Here is a 7,800-nt window from a genome sequence, read left to right as displayed (position 1 = left end):
GAAGAATTTCTAAGGCAAGTGGATGCAATAAAATTATAACAAAAAAGTGTTGGAGATTTTTTAAACAATCAAATCACTTGCCAAGTCAATGCCCAAGTCATGAGACTTGGTAAGCATGGGAGAGAAGAGGGTGATGCTAGCATCTTTGAATGCATGTTTTGAGGGGAAAATTTATGTGGTGGTATTTTAGGAGATATAGGATTTGATGTGGAGTTAATTCTTCTTCAAAACTTGTTGACTTATCTCCTCCCAAAAACCCAAGCATGTGTACCTTCCTTAGAGGATGGGGTGCGATGACTATAGGTGACCTCGACATGTTTAAATGTGTGGACAAGGAGGATAGATGACCCAATCAAAAGGGCTCCCCTTAAAGCATTCAAGGTGAGTATTAAAGTTTCTCCCCTTCTTTTTTTAGAAAGGTTTTAATGTATGCCTTTTCTTAATTTATTATTATTATTTTTATATGTTGTGTGGGGAGAAGTGATGGAATCAAAGTAATATTCTCTACTACAAAAATTGGGAATTAAAAGATTTCCAATGTATTTTACAACATCTTGTAGGTGCTCTTTCTATCCATTTTTCTTTCAATGTCTTTTTTTTAAGACTTTAGAAAAATGGTTTAATGGGTATTTGTTCTAACTTTCTATATCCATATTAGAGATAATTTTAATTTATTTAAGAGTATATTTGTGGCATGATAATCATGTCTCCATTCAAATTTGAATATATATTGATTATTCCATTATTCCTATTTAACAAATTTAGAATGCAACTATAGAACTATATCAATTGAACATCAAATTTGACTCTTTTAATAACATAGGTAAATCTATCCATAATCTAATTCGAATTTCTTCATGAAACAAATTATCCATAATATAATCAATCATCTTGTATTCAAAATTTAAATCTAGGGTTACAAGAGGTTGAATTTTGAAACAACTAGACCATGCATTTAAGCTATTCCAAGCAATTTCAAGTGATTTGCAATAAAATCCATTTTACATCTTCTCATTCCACCATGAAATTTATACATAAGGATCATATTTATTCTTATTACAATAAAATCTACATAATAAAATACAATTCCATAAAGTCTTAATAGAGATACAAGTGTCCCCCCCTTTTTTTGAACAAGATTGCAAGATGTAATAAGAATTTAACACATGGAGAAGTCTCCAACAACAACATTACTCAAGATTTGCACTAAGAATCTAAAACCACCTTGGGGTAGAAGCAAGGAGTTGGATCTCAATTCCGTGGAAGTCCATGGATTGAGATCATGCTCTTTTAGAAATATGTACCTATTTTAAAAAAATGAGTACCCATTTTAGGCTCGAGTGCCCGATCTAAAATTGGAAAAATGGGCACCCATTTTTAAAAAAAATCATGTTCCCATTTTTTATTTTCAGAAAATGGGTACCCCTTTATGAGAACATTAAAAATTTGTATTTTTTAGAAATGGATACCCATTTTTGAAAAGTAAAAAATGGCTACCCATTTCTAAAACTTTAAAATTTTGTTTTTCTGGGAGGGATTTTGTATGCCAATTTGACTTTTTTCAAAATGGGTACCTGTTTTTTGAATTTCAAATAATAGGTACCCATTTCTTACAACATTGGATGGGATTTTTTCTCCTACCTCGCATTTTGGTTTGGGATAGGCTTGCTGAGACCAAGCCTATGCCTTGGCCTCTCAAGATTTGGCTAAGGCGTTGAACTAACAAATTCATGCCTTGCCATAAATTTTAGAGTATCTTCTTGATCAAATTTTTTTATGAAACAAAAACTCATTAGAGCTCTCACTATCTTGATTTTAGAAATATAAATTTTATAGTGATATTATTTTATTTACTATTTTTTGTTTCATTTTTTAATGAAAGTTGGTACCTAAATGTAAAATAGTGAATTTCACTAAAACTTTAATAAATTTTTTATTTTATAATTTTTCTTAAATTAATTTATATGTCATCAATCTACATACAATTTTTTGAGGTTAGAATAAAAGTATTTTTGAAGAAAGTGAAATTTTGATCAAATTATGGTGTCTATACACAAGAGGTTTCAAAATTTATCTTTATAGCCAATTAGTAATTAATAAAAATAAAATTATTCAATAAAAAATTAAATAAAAATATTCTCATCAATTTTAGGTGTATTAGGTAACTCCCTTTAAAAGGATTTATGAAAACTCATTTATTTGTGTCAAATTAAAGTTTTCATACATGAGTGTGGTATGGTCCTGAAATGGGCATTTTGAAAAGGTGGTTTTTAAAGATATATACCAAAAACAAAATCTATAATATGGGTACACAAATAAAATACATATTCAAAAACTAGATTCTGAACACTAAAATTTTTTATCTTTGAATTTTTTTATATTTAATTTCTAAATGGCTTAAATTTTGGAATTAATTGACTAGAAATTTCAAAAATAGGAAAAACACTTCCACTTTTTGCTCAAAAGTGAGACCTAACTTCTTGCACTTATGCCTTGCTCCATCATAAGAACCCATCCAAGCAATGTGTAAAACACATATAACAACCATGGATAGCTCACCTCCCATCCTAGGCCTAAAAAGGCCACCCACCGAGCTAGGATATACTAAAACTGACTAGCTGACAAACAAATCAAATCTCACATCTTGACACACAACATAAGAACACCCTTCCATGGCTTACACAATTGGGTTCACATTAAACCCATAAGTTAGGGGTGAAGGTGGATTACTAGTTAAGAGATTGCTCAATGTTAAAGCATACACTATACATTCCCTTTTGAGGCTATAAATTCACATAAACCTTCAAAGTTTCTCCTCCTTATCTGCCCCCAAAGTAAGATAATTTTCATTGGCATGCAAGGGCCCATACACCTTGTATTTATTGCCTCTACTCTCTACACAATATTGGTGTCTAGCTAACTTCTTCCTCCATACATGACCACTTCTACCCTACCTAAGGGTGAATAATGCCAACATTCGCTTCATAGTTTTCTCAACAAAATAGGGAAAATAGCATGAAAAAGAAACAAGTAAAAACCGACAATACTCATCCCTCACATGATAACAACACAAAAACAACTTCAAAAAGAGATTTACACACACAATAAAGCAATGATCAAAATGAACATATCCATGGAAACCGAGAAACCTACCTTCACAAAGGTTATAGAAAGAATGAATTTTGAGATGAGCTTATCCTTTTATCCTTCCAACTCCAAAGCTTGACTTCTCTAAGAATAGAGAATAGTTGAACACCCTCGAAGTCTTCAAAGGGACTCTAAATAGCCTCTAAATTCACCCACCCAAAATAACAATAGCTCCAATCATGACTCTAAGCTTCCTTTGGTCTTCCCACTTGCCCCTATCATTAGGGCTGCCTCTTAGAAAGAGTGTAAACTTGGGTAACCTCATAGAGATGATCCATTTTTGCAACAAAGGAAAATTGGGATATTTGAGGAGTCATAAATGTTGCTAGGTAGTTCTAGAAGGGTGAAAAAGTTCCCAACCCATACCCATATCACTTGGGCACTTTGATAACACTAAATTTGACTTTTAGGATCAATTCATGACCTATACAAGTGGCTTGATATATTTGATCTCCAAAATCCTAAGGATGTAACCTTTCCCACTAAACCCTAATCAAGGGAAATTAATTTATGTTACAAACTAACTCAGTCTTTGTTTAATGGGTTACATTGCCAAACCTAGTTGACATATCAATACACATATGCATATAATGAGTGCCAAATGGCACCTTACAATTTATTTTTAGATAACATTTGACATGTAACAAAATACCAAATGATACAAATACATTCATCTTATGATACAAATTAAACACTTGACAATGAGGTTCGAATCACTTTATTGGATTCAACCTTGGTCTTACAATTTACACATAGGGTCGGTTATTATTTCTCTGATTAATTTCATGGTTAAATTTCCTGCATACTTAATGTAAATATTAGTAGTTTGATAAAATCACATTCATATATTTAAATCAAATTTTCTTAATCCCATTTCATCAAATACTTTCATATAAATAACTTTTCTCATTTTTGCACACAAATTTAATGTCATGGATTGCATAAGTAAATTAGTGGCATATTCATAAGCCTAAATCATTTAATAAAATACATTGTCATAATGCATACCTATACATAAAAAATTAAATAACATAATTAAGCATTTTTAAATAAAAGAATCACACAACATAAATAATATAGATAATGTCTAGCCCATCAAATAATGTGTCAAACATATCAAGTCATAATGTGTCAAAATAAAATGTATCAGATATGCTATGATGGATTGAGGCAAGGCCTTACATCCCTCCCAACTAGGCTTGAACTTTCTCTTGGAGTTCATAAAAAGGGTATGGGTACTGAGATCTCATCTGTGTTACATCCTCCCAAAAAGCTATGACCTCATCATAAAAAATCCCACTAGACCCTAACCCGGTGCAACTCTTGGCTTTGAAGAGATAGGGTCCATTGAGAAATTATATGAATGGGCTCCAAGAATAGCTAGCCATTTAACTCCACCTACAAGGTATCCCAATCTATAATGTGGGACTTATCATATATATATCCTCTAAGTATAGAAACATGGAACACATCATGGATGCATTACAAGCTAGGTGACAAGCAACTAGTCCTATCCTCTCTAAGATCTCAAATGGTCTAATAAACTAAGGTGCCAACTTAAAGCCCTTTCTAAAACAAATCAAGATCTTGTGTAGCCACACTCTCAAGAAAATTTTTTCTTTGACTCTATACTCTTGATCAACCCTCTTGACATCAACATACTTCTTCTACCTATCATATGCCTCTATAAGGCATTGTCTAATAAAAACTACCTATTACTCCATCTCTTTGACTATCTGAGGACAAATAGATACTCTATCCTTGATCCTATCTGAACTCAAGGGTGTTTTGCAAGGTCTTCTATAAAGGGCCTATTAAGGTGGCATGCCCATAGAGAAATGGTGCCTATTATTATAGGAAAACTTGACAAGATGCAAGTATTCCTTTTATTTGACCTAATGGTCCATCCTGTACATGTGCAACATACCCTCCAATACCTGATTCACTCTCCCAGTCTAACCATTAGTCTGAGGATGGTATTCTAGAAAAAAATTTATCCTAGTTCCCAATGCTACCTATAGTTCTCTCCAAAAGGATGATGTGAATAGATAGTCTCTATCTAAGATTATCTTATGGGGGAATGCCATTAAGCGTTACAATATCTCGCAAAAACATCTAAGTTATGTCTTGTGCTATGAAAGTAGTATACATGGGTAAGAAGTGGGCAACCTTGGTCGCCATGTCAACCATCACTAAAGTGAAATCATGATAATGAGATGACATGGGGATGCAAATAATAAAATTCATAGAAATAGTATCCCACTTCCACTCTAGAATCTTGTGAGGCTGAAGAAGCCCACCGAGATGATGATGCCCTTCCTTCATCCTCTAGCACCCGAGGCATCCCATAAAACTACTAGAAATTTTCACTCTCATGCCTAGCCAATCATATAACTACTTCAAATCTATATGCAAATTCTTAACACTAAGGTACACCATATAAGGTGCTCCATAAGCCTCAAGTACAATGAGCTTGTGCCAACTATTGGAAATATAAAAGAAGTAACTAAGAGGGGGGGGGGGGGGGGGGGGGGGGAGGGGTGGATTAGTTACCACTAAAATATTTTAGATCCTTTGTATGCTAACAAAAATACTAATTGCTGCTATAATTTGGTAAACACACATAAAATGTTGTAACTTAGTAAAAACAGAGTGTGATTTATTTTTAACTAATCTTAAACATTTATAGTGATTAACTTGCAAGCATAAAAGAAATAACATGAACACATGTGACACCAAGATTTAATGTGGAAATCTAATATGCGAAAACCCCCCAAAGTAACTAGTTACTATTTTTTATTCTTCTGAAGTGAGCATTGTTAGGAGCCAACCCGGTTAAAGGTTACAAAACACACTGTTAGGTGTGACCTTATTAGAGGATTTAATCACCGTATTAGGAGTGGCCTTGGAAGACATCTTAAAACAATTCAATGGAATTATCACCTTGTTAGAGGATTTACATCTTGTTGTTAAAGATACTCTATTAAGAGATTTTCGATCACTACTACAATGGTAAGAAAGTAACAATGAAATAACCTAAAAGAGATGCAACTAAATTACTAATTACAGATGTTTTCTCTACTTCATGCTAGATCCTTCCTAATTGAATATTACTTTTCTACACCACATGGATATCTAACCATCCTTCAAGTTTGCTCACACTTTCCTTCTCAATCAATTAATACACTTGCATACTCTCTCTCTCACACACACACACACACTAGAACCTCCACTTTACCTTTCATTTATAGCATCTAGATTATCAAGTTGGCTTAATTACAAATTAAAATGACTAATAATTATTACCATAGTCAGTTGGAACCAATACTTGAAATAATTAAACTTCATATCCCAAATCAACAAAATCCTTCATTGGCTGACCCTTCTCGATGAACATTGGTCCTAATATGGTTTCCTATGTTAACCAACAAAAGCTTGGTTAACACTGCAAACTTGCAAAATCCTTTGACAATCAAGTTAACTCAGTGAACACTGACTCTGACCAACTTTCCTACGTTAACCATGAGAACTCGGTTAACATTGCTTTCTGCCACAATTTTCTTCGATGCCCAAGTGAGCTTCGTAGACACTATCTTCATAGAGTAATCTCCAAGAAAGCTTAGTAGACAAGAAAATTTGTCTTGTTGACCAAATGAGATATGTAAATACTAACTTACAACTGATATGACATTTGTCTAACATTAAAGGCAAGAGACAATTAGACAATTGTATTCAATAATCTCCCTCTTTGGCATTGATGGCAACACAACATGTCATAGCATAATGAAATTTGAAAACAAGACTTTCTATGATAGAAGGTTTCTCCCTCTTAGATTTTATACCATAAGCTTCTCTTTTACAAAGTAATCTCCCTCTATGAAGAAATTAAATAGCTTCTTCTCAAAAAAAAAATTAGAAAGATATGACAGTAAACTCTCCCTGTTTGACAACACATGCCAAAGATAACACATACCAAATTCGTATCAATGTACCTTGAGTACGGATTCATATGAAATGTCCTCTTGACTATGCTAAATCAACTAATAGATCTGCAACTATGTTCCTATTGATGCATCACTAAAACTTTATTTAGTGAGCTTCAAATAAGGGAATGACCCCTAACTTACCTCTTAGATACATGAATGCATTCTTAGGTAATGGCTTGGTAAATATGTATTCAATTTGTTCTATTGTATGCACATATTCCAATTTATTTTCTTTTTCCTACACCAATTCTCTAACAAAATGATATATTGTGGCAATATGCTTGGTTATTGAATGCATCATTGGATTCGTAGATATGTTAATTGCACCTATATTATCACAAAACATGACAACTGGTTCTTTGATTTCAACATTCATGCCTTTCAAAAACTATTTAAACCAAACAATATTAGAACTTTTCACTGCTACTACAACATATTCTACTTCTGTTGTAGATTGGGATGTGTAGTTTTTCTTTTTACTCATCCAAGATACCCACCTTTTACCAAGAAAGAATGCTCCACCACTTGCACATTTTTTTTCATCAAGATTTCCTTCCCAAACTGCATCAGTAAACACTTTTAGGTCTAGATTTTGTCCAATTTTATACCATAAGCCATAGTTGTCAGTACCTTTTAGATATCTCAAGATTCTTTTGATTGCCATCAT

The sequence above is a fragment of the Cupressus sempervirens genome, unplaced genomic scaffold (assembly GCF_028749045.1).
Source record: "Cupressus sempervirens isolate cs-2001-9-10 unplaced genomic scaffold, ASM2874904v1 CseChr00s100001_01, whole genome shotgun sequence".
Lineage (NCBI taxonomy): Eukaryota > Viridiplantae > Streptophyta > Pinopsida > Cupressales > Cupressaceae > Cupressus > Cupressus sempervirens.
Note: the sequence above shows the minus strand (reverse complement) of the source record.